Source organism: Callorhinus ursinus, unplaced genomic scaffold (genome assembly GCF_003265705.2).
Source record: "Callorhinus ursinus isolate GAN/ISIS: 27379988/994484 unplaced genomic scaffold, GSC_fseal_2.0 scaffold359, whole genome shotgun sequence".
Classification (NCBI taxonomy): Eukaryota; Metazoa; Chordata; class Mammalia; order Carnivora; family Otariidae; genus Callorhinus; species Callorhinus ursinus.
The window spans coordinates 1-13807 of record NW_027397414.1 but is presented as its reverse complement, the minus strand read 5'-3'; the positions used below and the strand labels follow the sequence as shown (position 1 = coordinate 13807).

Genomic DNA, 13807 nt, shown 5'->3' with positions numbered 1-13807 from the left:
GCTCAGTCGGTTAAGCGTCTGCCTTCAGCTCAGGTCATGAACCTGGGGTCCTGGGATCGAGCCCTGTGTTGGGCTCCCTGTTCAGTGGGGAGTCTGCTTCTCTCTCTCCATCTGCCCCGCCCCCTGCTTGTGCTCTTTCTCAAATAAATGAATAAAACCTTAAAAAAATATTCAATATAATTGTAGGCACCCAATAATAAGAGCTCAGAATCTATACAATGCTCTTTAAAGAGCTCCCTCAAGTTGTTTTGAAGTAAATTTATTATTTTTTTGTTAGTAATATTAGTTAGTATTATTTAATATCCAGGGATTGGGAATATTTATTTATCAGAGATTACAGGCTGCAGTGCCCTTCAGACAGAGTTATGGCCTGGGAATGAGACTGTCCTAGTAAAAATAGTGTCTGTGGCTTCAATAATTGCCTTAGAAACTGGAGAAAGGAGTAAGAAACGTGCATGAAGAGAATATTGTTTTTGTGCCTTTTCTTTTTTTTTTCAAAATGATAAATGACTGGGTGATCAGAAGCCACATGAGAGGTCCACACTGCCTGCTCAACATCTCCATCGGATGTCTTGAAGGAAGATAAATCACCATGTCTAAAACTGAGCCAAACTCACTATTGGGACCCTCCCCCTACATGTCCCCCCTTTTGAGTTTCCTAACCCAGCAGATGGCACTGCAGTTCCCCCAGATGGGTATGTCAGGAATTAGGCATTGTTCTTAATCTGGATACATCCTTCAGCTTCAACCTCCATAAATATCGAGATATTTATTTCTCAGTATCCTCCAAATCGATCTGTTTCTCTGCACCTTCATTGCCACTGCCCTAGACGAGCCATCAGCATATCTCACCTGGAGTACTGCAGTGGCCATGTGATGGGTCTCTCCCTTTCTACTTCTCCTGGCTAGTGCATTCTCTTGCGACTCAAGTAACCATTTAAAACCAAATTGGATCGCATCACTGACCTATCTTAAATCTTTACAGTTGGGATAAAGCCTGTCTGATCTGGACCTGCTTATCTCTCTGGGTTTGTCTGATTGTTACGTGCTGTCTTCTTAGAATCCTTCAGCTGTGACGTGCTCCTTCCAAAAGCAGGAATCTCACCTCATTTAACTCCTTCGGACTTCAGAGCAAAAGTTACTCTTGGGAAGATCTCAGATACTTCAGGCTTGGTCAGATCCCCATGATCTGCTTTTGTGGCACTAGGTACTTTTTCCTTGAACATTGATTGCACACATTCATTGTGTGATTGCCTTGCTCAATATTGCTTGTGCAGGTACCCTATTAGGTGCACCATTGTGACATGCTATTTGGGACATCATCACCTGTCCCATCCCCTTCTTTTTACATTAGTTCCTTAGCTCCATTCATGGCTCTTTTCAATACGTCATCTTCAGGGTTGGTTTGGGGGAGGAAGCAAGAACCTACGATAATTAGCCATCTTGTCAAGTTTTCTGTTCCCTACAATTTTCACAAATAGTATTTTAGTGGCTTCTGTAATCATTATGATGTGCCACAATATGAGATGTTCAGTAAGGCAGGGAAAACTAAACTGTAGTATTGAGGATCATACATAGGTAATAGAGCAATGAGGTGGTTACCCTAAAAGTCAGGATAGAGCTCACCTTCATGGGGAGGATAGGGATTGTAACTGGGAAGGGACAGGCTAGGGGCTTCTGAAGTATGACAGTTGTTTATTTTTTGACATGGACAGTGACCAGGATGGACTACATAAATTGTGGGGTCTGTACAACATGGAGATGTGGGGCCCCTTGTTTTGAAAATTATTAGAAATATTAAGACAGTGACAGCAGATTATTAGGCCAAGGATGGCACCCTTCTAAGTGGGGGGTCCCTGTGTGACTGCACAGGTTGCATGCCCATGAAGTCAGTCTTGGGGGTGATTGTATGAGAATTCACTCTGTAATAATTTGTTAAGATATATGTTTTATATTTTATGTATTTTCCTTTATGTTTGCTGTGTTTCACAATGAAAGGCTTGAAAATAATTGAACACAATGAGAACTCAAAAATATAAAAAAATAAATTAGAACCTCATATGATTGCTTTGAGGAACTCCCACTGATAAGAAAATGTAAAAGGGTAGAAAATATGAACAAAAAGTCAAGAGATATGAATAGTAAAAGGAACTGTATTAGCATCTGTATAAAAATAGGAAGCCTCAAAAGAGAAGAAAAAAATAAAGAGAGAAGTAAATATTTTAAGGAATAATGACTGAGAACTTTCCAGAATGAGCAAAAGCAGATAGAATTCATACAGTACAAAATAGGATAGATAAGAAGAAGCCTACACGTACTATGTGTACTGTCATAAAATTTAAGAACTAAAAACCACTTAAAATTCTAAAAGCTTCCAGGAAGAAAGAACAGATAACTCATAAAGGAACAAGAATAAAATTGATGCTCACTTCTCTTCAATGACATGGAATACAAAAACATAATGCAGAAGTGTTTTTGAAGTGTTAAAGGAAAAATCCTTTAAACTTAGAATCTTACTTTTAGCTAAACTGATAGTTTTAAAAGTTTTTGATATCAGAACTCCTTAACATTCTTAAAAATCATTGAGGACCCAAAAGAGATGTTGTTTATGTGGGTTATGTCTATCAATCTATCAATATTTAATGTATTCAATATTTATTTCATTTAAAAAATCACTAGTTACATTGTAACATAAACAGCATACTTTTAATGAAAAATAACTGTATATTTTGAAACAAAATACAATTAGTGAGAGGAACAGCATTGTAATTACATGACCTCCCTCAAAACTGTGGGAAAAGCTCTGTCTCCAAGGTGTTTGTCAAGAAGAATAAATGGCAATTATTTGACATCTTGGCTGCCTGAAGCTGTGATACCAGCTGGGGCAAACAAACCTGGCCAGAAACTTAAAAGGAAAATCTGGGAAAGAAGAAATACACAGGGGGCTTTGTAAAGCTCTGACTTATTCCTGGGAATCTAGAAGGCCATGTGCATCTGTGGGGTTGTGAGCACACCCAGAAAAGACTTGAGAAGGCCTCAGTCTCTCACCTTTGGTTGACCTTGAGGCCCTGGGCAAGCAGGAGGTGAAGGCTAAGGCAGACTTGTAAGGTCTTGAATGTTGAAGGTGTGCTGCAGCCCAAACCCAGAGCCTCTCATCAAAGCTTTCAATCTCTTAAAATGGTTCCAAAAAGGGAAGACATGGTTGTAAGCTAAAGAAAGATGTCTTACACCGAGACGATTAGTGATCAAGAGAGAAGGCCTGATCATATTTAGACATTTCTGTCTTCTCTACAGATCCTGCAAAAGGCATGGCTTCATTGCAGTTTGTTCCCACTAAACATAAAAGTCAGGAAACAAAAACAAAGGAAAGAAACCACCTAATCAGTTTTAAAGCATGAACATGGGCTCCAGGGGTGGGGAGTAGAATCTAGGACAGCAGCGTTTTAGAAAATAAGATAAAGAAAACTAAATAATGCTGAAAGCACCCAGGAAATGAAGCCTGGGCCACTGCTCAAAGTCAAAGGGCTACATTAAAAGTAAAATCTTGGGGGGCGCCTGGGTGGCTCAGATGGTTAAGCATCTGCCTTCGGCTCAGGTCATGATCCCAGAGTCCTGGGATCGAGTCCCACATCGGACTCCCTGCTCCTTGGGAGTCTGCTTCTCCCTCTGCCTCTCTCTCTCTCTCTCTGTCTCTCATGAATAAATAAATAAAATCTTTACAAAAAAAAAAGTAAAATCTTGGGACACCCGGGTGGCTCAGTCGGTTAAGTGTCTGCCTTCAGCTCAGGTCATGATCCCGGGGTCTTGGGATTGAGTCCTGCATCTGGCTGCTTGCTCAGCGGGGAGCCTGCTTCTCCCTTCCCCTGCTGTGTGCGTTCTCTCTCTCTCTCTCTCTCTCTCTGTGACAAAGAAATAAATAAAATCTTAAAAAAAAAGTAAAAATTTTCAGGTGGCTCAGGTGACATAAGAAGCAGGTCATTAAGCTGAGCAAGTTATGAATAAGGAGGAATTCAACATCTACTGGGGAAGCCTTTTCCATTTAGCCTCATAAAACTAAGCTCCCATTGTGTAAAGTGTTATCCTTTGGGAAAACAAGCCTTCATTAATACAGTTGTCTTGGTCTGGCAATTCTCTTTCACTCTTGAGAGTGCAGATGTGCAAGGAGCCTATAGCCCTTTCCCTAAATCCACGATAAGTTAGTCATGTCTCCATGGGGTCTACTGTACCCTTAGCATTTTTAATCCTAGTATGGATAAGCCTGGGAAGGAGGGAGAATGGATTCATGTGAATTTTTTTTCATCCTGTTGCTCCATCTTAGACTTGTCACATTCCTGAAGCATTTCCAGTTTTGGAGGTTAGGAGAGAGTTGAGTTGAACCGTCTAGGTTTGCTTCCTGCTAAGTTGTAGGGTGTAGGAGCCCTGTGCGTGCCTTCCCTTGCACGCCCAGGAGTCTCATGTATTTGAGACCGAAGCAACGAACAGATGAATTAACATCCCTATTCAACACTGCTATTAAGTGTTGACAAAAAAATGCTTTACCCCTGGTTAAATGAAAGAAATTATTACTGTTTTTTCAAATTCAACCAGGCGCCGACATTGTACCAGGCACTGAGCTAGGTGCTCACACATCCATTATTTCATTTTATTCTTAGCATCGTTATCTCCTCCAAAGTTCCAATGGAAAATTAAGTGATACTGTAAGCCATTTGTGGGTGAAATTGCTGCCAAATGCTTGGAGGAAACTCAGAGCTTTAATGAATGGTTTAATTCAATCCTAAGCTGAACCAATCCCAAGTGCTTTCTTGTCCCCATTCAGATTGTATTGTTTTTGCCTCTTTCCTTGAATCTCCCACAAAAGGTCCCAGGTCCCAGACCTTGTCTCTGTGGGCCCTGGACCATGCAGGCGGATTTGAGATGAATGAGCTCTGCAAGGACACCAGGACTGACCGACTCTTGTCAAAAGGTATATTTATTTTTTTAAAAAGTCCATTTATTACATTGATCCAGCTAAGAAGTTTGTATCCAATACTCGGAGTCCCCTACTCAGATGAGATGTTGACAGAGGGGCCAGGATGAAGACCAGGCAAATGGGGCTGTCTGGATGACAGGACCTCAACATATGTTTCTAGTCATAGTCCAATTCCAGATAGAAGGCACTTTCTTTTTTAAAAAAATTTTATTGTTATGTTAATCACCATACATTACATCATTAGTTCTTGATGTAGTGTTCCATGATTCATTGTTTGTGCATAACACCCAGTGCTCCATGCAGAACGTGCTCTCTTTAATACCCATCACCAGGCTAACCCATCCCCCCACCCTCCTCCCCTCTAGAACCCTCGGTTTGTTTTTCAGAGTCCATCGTCTCTCATGGTTCGTGTCCCTCTCAGATTTCCCCCCCTTCTATCTTCTTCTGCTATCTTCTTCTTTTAGAAGGCACTTTCTAAAGGCCACAGATGGAGTTACTCTCTCAGTTTGTAACCCTTACTCCAACTCATTATGCGGCAGGCAATTGAGCACAGAGGCAATATGGTATCAAGCAGGTCAGGGACCCCCTAGAGGGCATTCATGTGGTCTTGTGCAAGGTCAGGAAAGAGGAACTAGAGAATTCCCTAACTTCCCCATCAGGACCCTTCACCTCCGACCCTCAGTCAGGAGTTAGGGTGAGACCCAGCGGGTCCTGGCTGACCTTCCCTGCTTCTCACTGTAAAGTTTCAACCTGTTCTGAATCTTTAATGCACATCACCATCAGGCTGTTTTCTGAGCAGGCAAAGAGCCCTTTGAGGTCAGCTGTCATCAAGAGTGGTAGCTGTCACCTGGGGGAAGCAGGGTGGTGACACAGGTGGAGCAAGATGCTTTAGCCTGAGAGACTGAGGTCCCCGGGTCCTCCCCCACCTCCTCCGATCCAACATGCAGGCCGAGAAGCATGCCCCTGGGGCAGAGGGAGCGGGTTTACAACTGGTGAAAGTATGCTTTCCAGGACTGGGACCTTGGAAAGAAAATCAGATCCTCAGTCATACATAGCAAGTATAAGAGCATAGCTGATGAACCATCATATTCAGTGTGAGGACACAGCTTTGGGGGGGGGTGTTTATGTGGTGGTAAAATATATATAATATAAAATTTTCCCTTTTAACAATTTTTAAGTGTACAGCTCGGTGGCACTAAGTGCATTCACACTGTCATGCAATCATCACCCCTATCCATCCCCAGAACTTTTCCCTCACCCCAAAGGGAAACTCCCTACCCACTGAATGCTGACTCCCTATTCTTCTCTCTCCCCAGCTTCTGGAAACCTTAGTTCCTTCTGTCTCTGTGAATTTGAATATCTAGGTACCCCATGTAAGTAGAATCATACAGTATTTGTCCCTCTGTGACTGGCTTATGTCACTTACCATGTTATCAGGTTTCATTCGTGTCGTAGTATGCATTACAATCTCCTTTCTTCTTAAGGCTGAAGAATATTCTGTTGTGTGGATAGCCCACTTTTTTTTAAAGATTTTATTTATTTATTTGAGAGAGACAATGAGAGAGAGAGCACATGAGAGGGGGGAGGGTCAGAGAGAGGAGCAGACTCCCCGCCGAGCAGGGAGCCCGATGTGGGACTCGATCCAGGGACTCTAGGATCATGACCTGAGCTGAAGGCAGTCGCTTAACCAACTGAGCCACCCAGGCACCCAGCCCACTTTGTTTATCCATCCACTTGTCCATACCCATTTGGGTTGTTTCTACCATTTAATGCTGCCCAAACATGGGTGAACAGCTTTCTGTTTAGGAGCTTAGTGCTTTCACCTTGAAAAAATGGCATGATATATACAGTTTGTGTGGGGTTGGAGCATTATTCTGATCTGGGTTAATGTGTTCATCCTTGAAGAATGTCCCAGCATAAGAGCAAGGAGGATCTTCTAAAGCACTTGGACACAGTCTGGTAGTCCGATGTGTAGAACATGTAAATTAACAGTAGTTGAAAATTTTTTTCTTGATGACAATATCTTTCTCAGATTTGTCTGCTGCTGATCAACTTTAGAGAGTGTTGGTCACTTTGACTTCCCAAATCCTAATGTTCTTGGCTTTAGCTTCCAGTATTTCAAGAAGTCTGTGCCCGGCTATGAGTGCCCAGCGGTTCCAGACTTGAGCCTGCCCCCAGCCAATGTTGGGAAGTGAGAACTGTGTATTTTATCCCCACCACGCACACTTTGCTGGGCTTTCCCTCAGAATGAGTACTTTTCTGTGTCTCAGCTAGGCTCTTCCCACCACCCACAGAAGCCACCATCATTTCTGTGCTGTCTCTACATGTTCTTAGAGCAACTCATGCTGCTTCTCTTTGGTGCAGAAGAGTTAAGCTCTTAGGCATTTGGTTCTGCTTTCCTATTTTTTTTTAAAGATTTTATTTATTTATTTATGAGAGAGAGAGAGTGCACACAAGCAGGGGGAGGGGCAGAGGGAGAAGCAGACTCCCCACTGAGCAGGGAGCCTGACGTGGGACTTGATCTCAGGACCCCAGGATCATGACCTGAGCTGAAGGCAGACGCTTAACCTATTGAGCCACCCAGGCATCCCACAGCCTTCCTCTTGTTGTTGTTGATGCAGAGAGAAACTGTGGAGGTAAGTTTCTCACCCATGAAAATCCACACCCACTGAATACACTGTGAATCAGGCCATCACAATCACAGTAACTGGGGTCAAAATGGCTCAGAAATGAAACAATACCTAAAGCAAAGTGTTGCTAAATGACAAGAAGAAGATGAAAAACACTTTCTGGCATTAATTTAATTATTCCCAGTAGTTTTATCTCAACAGTAAAGACTTACATGTACCTGTTCTTGCTCTAGAAAAAGGTTAATGTAAAAACTCTTAAGTGGAAAAAGGGATAAAAGAATGACTCCGAAATTGGGGATGGTTTTAGAGAAAAAAATAGAAGTAGGAGCAGTATTTACATACAAGAGTCATACAGGAACTTCTTTATATCCATTTTATATTACTTGTTCTACTTCACCGGGAATCATGGTGCTGTGACTGGGGGTGTTTTCTAACAGCACAACAGGGAAGACTTGCTCCCTCTTCCCATCAAAGAGAGAATAGTTTTGGTAGGGGAGTAGTGGGACAAAAAAAAAAAAAAGCAATTTTCATTTGTATTGTGAAATATGAAAATAAAATTGTCCACTGTTTTAGTTAAATAAAAAAAAAACATGAGTGCAACCGGAGTGGTATTAAAAATATTTGTGTTTTTCTTTTTTTGTCTTTTTCCATGTATTTTTCTTCTACACCTCGAGGGATTCATATGGCTGAGATGGGGTGTTCATAGGCTGTTGTGACAGTAGGCATGTAAAAAATATACGGAAAGCATTAACATTCAATTTCTGCCATTGCAGACAGAATTTCGTAGGAAATAGGCAAGACAGGCTTTATTGAGGAAGGGACAATTTTCTCAAATTTTAAGCATATCAAGAACCAAACAGGGAGAATTGGACTGGAGTGTCAGTTTCTTCCATAAAGGTAAACAAAAATCCCCATCTACCTCTGATGGCTATTCCATGAGACTTGCTGCTCTAAGGATGGAATGAAAGCCTATTTCTTGAGCAACTGTGGGATAAGGAGGGATGAGAGAGGCAGGGTAGGTAAGGAGTGAGGACATCCCAACCTTTTGTCTCTCGGCTGAAATATATTAAATAATATGAAGAGAATGCCAAGGGCAGGGAGCTGCATCCTTGATTGGTATTTTGGTGTTGAGAGTAGGGGATTATTTGTAATTTCTCTGCTAATTTGTGTCAGAAGCCGTACCAAATTAAACTTGGTGACTCAGGTGGTGTTAGGCATAAAAAAGGGACCTAAGGTTAGTTTTCCCACTCACTTTTGGTTAGTGGGAGGCCTTAGAGAAGATCTAGAAGCCTCCAAAATTTCTAGGGAGGACACAAAATCTTGCTAAGAATATAGCTGAGGAATTTGCTCTATGTTAGGGCAGAGGGTGGGGAGTCACCTTGTAGCTGAAGGCTGCAAGGCACACACAGGAGACACATTTTGGGGAGGAAAAATTTCCCCTACCCTTCAAAATTCTTCTGGTTGGTCTAAGAATCAAGTTGACATTAGCACATTAATTTTGTACTTGTAGGGAATCCACATAAACTTGAGCTTCCAAAGACAGTGAGGCAAAATGAGGTATATATGTCATTCTGAACTAAGGAGAAGGGGGTAGGGATCTGGGACTTCAAAGGGAGGGAATGGAATTCACAGGTAGATAAAAGGAGTAAATGTTTGGTAAACAAATGTTTGCTGGGCCACTCAGAATCAATGGGACAGAGAGAGGACTTTGGTCAAACAGGCCTTGGTAGGTTCCTCCCTGTTGACCACACCTAGTTCCTATTATAATGTAGGGATCTGTGGTGCTAGCTCTCTTCTTGGAGCAGGTCCTCTATCCCTAAATTCTTTTAGGTGGCTAAGGGGAAGGTCAGGGTTTCTTCTGGAATCTTTTGGGCCTTGATCGTTTTCAGCTTGAAATAATTAGCATGCCAAAGTGGCACATCCTGGGGTGACTTACCCTTGGCCCCTACACACACAGACTTCCAGGGGCCAAGTAAGCCAGTGAGCACTGCGAGGCCCAGAGCAAGCCAAAGGGACCAAACTACAAATTATACCAAGCGCCATAACTCTAAGGGTAAATTTGTGCTATAAATGTTGGCATAGGGAGAAGTGACCGGTCCAACTTGGTGGTTGATGTAGAGATCAGAAAAGCAGAAGGATACCACCCAGATCATAGATCTCTTCTCCACTGCCATGAGTGAGCGCCCTGATCTGAGGGCTGGGGTGGAAGATGGGAGAATTTCTGAAAGTCTGGCCTTGTCCCAGCCTGGGAGTCCCCAGCAGAAATCTGGCTCTATCTCTTGTATGATCCTGGCCAGGGGCTCTGCCTTGCACTCTTCAAAAGAGATGCTACCTCAAGAAATACCTCAAAGTCCCCAACAGACAGTTTGCTAGATTGTACTAAAATGTAAATGTTGGAGCGCGCCTGGGTGGCTCAGCCGGTTAAGTGTCTGTGCAGGTCATGATCCTGGAGTCCTGGGATTGAGTCCCACATTGGGCTCCCTGCTCAGCGGGTAGTCTACTTCTCCCGCTGCCCTTCCCCCTGCTTGTGCTCTCTCACTCACTCGCTTTCTCTCTCTCAAATAAATAAAATATTAAAAAAATGTAAATGTTTTCCCTCTGCTACTAGCTAGTGAGTGCTTGTGAGCACTATCAGAAGAATTATAGGCATGATAAAAAAACACGTACATTTTCTCTGCCCATCTGAGTGAAGGGTGAGAAATTTACAGCTCTAAGAAATCAATAAAACACTTAAAAAACCCTAACTATATAGTGTGCCAAATGATAGTCACAACATTTAGGGAAAGAGAACCCTTGGGACAGTTTTAGACATTTTAAAAATTCTAGAAATGTGTGGAGAAAATGGTATATACCCTGGGGGTTGATTCTGACTGGTATCTTACCAGGTAGGGAGTAATAACTATGATTCCTAAGGCAGGTGCATGCAGAGGTGAGAACAAAGGCACTGGGCTTCACTCCCGACTCCTCCATTCTCTGCACTGGAGCTTGGGCAAGATGCTGGACTCTTTAGTAGCCTCCTCTGAAGGTGGAAGGATCCAATGGCTCCTCTGAGTGGTTTTAATATGCATAAACGGTTTAGTAAGTGCTCATAAATATTAACTCTCATTAAAAAATGTGAACTATCTGTTGCCTTATGTGAGGTCATAAACTGGAGGGAACCACCTGGGAGTAGGTAGATGGTGGGTGTCCGCACAGAGGGCTTCTTTGTGAGTGTCCTGGGTCTGTGTACTTGGCAGTACTTCATTCTGAATGTGCACTTTCTTCAGTAGATGGTGAATCATGATTTCACTTGGTTAAGGAAAGAGCCCCCCCCGCCCCCCGCCCAAGACAATGATATGATTGGCTCAACATGAATGGGTCATTAACAAGAATCCCATTGTGTTTGATCATATTAAATGCCACTTTCAGAGGTCAGAAAAAGATCATGAAACATAATAAACCAGTTACGGATTAGCTTAGTATATATATTTTTATTTATTTTTATTTTTTTAAAAGATTTTATTTATTTATTTGACAGAGAGAGACACAGCGAGAGAGGGAACACAAGCAGGGGGAGTGGGAGAGGGAGAAGCAGGCTTCTGTGGAGCAGGGAACCCGATGCGGGGCTCGATCCCAGGACCCTGGGATCCTGACCTGAGCCAAAGGCAGACGCTTAACGACTGAGCCACCCAGGCGCCCCAGTATATATGTTTTTAATGTCGCAGTAGAGCTTATTCCCTGTAAGTTGGTTTCCATTTATTACACAGAAATGTGTCTGAATCTTTGAAAAAAATCCACTGGCATGATCTTTTTAAAATTCATTTATTTATTTTTAAAATTCTGGTATAATTAAGGTACAGTGTTATATTAGTTTCAGGAGTACACAAATAAAAATATGGAATACTTGACAAATTTACGTACCATCCTTGCACATCCTTGCTAATCTTCTGTGTATTGTTCTAATTTTTAAGAATTTTTTTAAAGATTTATTTGTTTGTTTTAGAGAAAGAGAGACAGAGCATGAGTGGTAGGTACAGAGGAAGAGGGAGAGAGAATCCCCAAGCAGACTCCATGCTGAGCACGGAGCCTGATGCGGGACTCCATCTCATGACCCTGAGATCGTGACCTGAGCCTAAACCAAGAGTTGGGTGCTTACCCCAGTGGGCCTCTATTTTCCAATTTCAGATTATGGGCTGGTGAAACGAGCACACTGGCATGATCTCTTCAAGATCATGGGCTCCCTCAGATTTGCCTACAGTTTTTTGGTTAATAAAAAAAACCCTCCTTTTATTTGTAATAAAACCACTTCTCTCAAACACAGCCATTTTCCTTTGTTATTTTACCAGACAAAGAAATGAGGGAAGACATGTTTCTATTTCCATGTTGCAGACTCATTTTGAAAATGAGATCCTTTGAACATGACCTGGCAAATGAAATCAACTATTTACAGAAGCACAGAGGACGCTGTTCTTTCTACCCCAGTAAAACAACATAGATGATTTCTTAGAATGGCTGCATGCTGTCTCTCATTGTGAAACCCAAAGCCCCCTCTCTCCAGAGCTTAAAGTTTGGGGATCGTAATCTGGGACAAAATTTCCCAGCAAGGCTTCTGTGCTTTTCTGAGGTGTGGTTAAGCACAGAACAGAATATGGATATTCTGGTCCTTACTTTTCACAGGGGAATTAAGGAAACAAGCTCTAGATGACGAGTCATTTTTAATTGAGTGGTTGTATACGCAGCATCCTTCCTGGGAAGAAGGAAAGAAAGAAAAAGAGAAATAGGCAGACAATACTGCCGGACAATTTTTCCCTGTTTCTCTTGCGTTTCTGCTGGTCTTGTGAGCAGAGGCTCCGAGTGACTTTGTTTTGGGCTATCTTTTCTGTGATGTTTGTGTAGCAACAGCCTTGGAAGACAGAAACAGGGTCTCCCTCTGGAACAGAGAGTTGGCAGGTTTACTGCCCTTATAAAAAGCTGGATTCCTGTAACACACCTGTTCACCTGAAAATAAAGTCACAATGAGAGGCAAATGTGCACTTATTTGGGATAAGAATTGCAGTTTGTGGAGCATAGGTTCAGGTAGAAATCCAACTAGTGTCCCACTTGTAGGGTGAAAGCAAGAGTTTTTGTTTTGTTTTGTTTTTAAAGATTTATTTATTTCAGAGATGGGGAGGGGGAGGGGCAGAAGGAAAGGGAGAGAGAATCCTCAAGCAGACTCGTTGCCGAGCGCGAAGCCTGACTTGGGGCTGCATCTCACTACCCTGAACCAAAACCAAGAGTCGGTTGCTTAGTTGACAGAGCCACCCAGGTGCCCTGAAAGCAAGAGGTTTTTTGTTTTTAAATAATTTTTATTGTTATGTTAATCACCATACATTACATCATTAGTTTTTGATGTAGTGTTCCATGATTCATTCTTTGTGCATAACACCCAGTGCTCCACGCAGAATGTGCCCTCTTTGATACCCATCACCAGGCTAACCCATCCCCCCACCCCCTCCCCTCTAGAACCCTCAGTTTGTTATTCAGAGTCCATCGTCTCTCATGGTTCGTCTCCCCCTCCGACTTACTCCCCTTCATTCTTCCCCTCCTGCTATCTTCTTTTTTTTTCTTAACATATATTGCATTATTTGTTTCAGAGGTACAGATCTGTGATTCATCAGTCTTGTACAATTCACAGTGCTCACCATAGCACATACCCTCCCCAATGTCTATCACCCAGCCACCCAATCCCTCCCACCCCCTACCACTCCAGCAACCCTCAGTTTGTTTACTGAGGTTAAGAATTCCTCATATCAGTGAGGTCATATGATACATCTTTCTCTGATTGACTTATTTCACTCAGCATAACACCCTCCAGTTCCATCCACGTCGTTGCAAATGGCAAGATCTCATTCTTTTGATGGCTGCATAATATTCCATTGTGTATATATACCACTTCTTCTTTATCCATTCATCTGCTGATGGACATCTTGGCTCTTTCCACAGTTTGGCTATTGTGGACATTGCTGCTATAAACATTGGGGTGCACGTACCCCTTCGGATCCCTACATTTGTATCTTTGGGGTAAGTACCCAGTAGTGCAATTGCTGGATCGTATGGTAGCTCTATTGTCAACTGTTTGAGGAACCGCCATACTGTTTTCCAGAGGGGTTGCACCAGCTTGCATTCCCACCAACAGTGTAGGAGGGTTCCCCTTTCTCCACATCCCCGCCAACATCGGTCGTTTCCTGAC

The 13807-nt window shown here is 42.6% G+C and overlaps 1 pseudogene; it reads right to left on the bottom strand.

The window, feature by feature from the left end:
* Positions 1–11467: 11467 nt before the first annotated feature.
* On the bottom strand, positions 11468–11563 carry LOC112817943 (U6 spliceosomal RNA; annotated as a pseudogene).
* Between the last annotated feature and the right edge of the window lie 2244 nt (positions 11564–13807).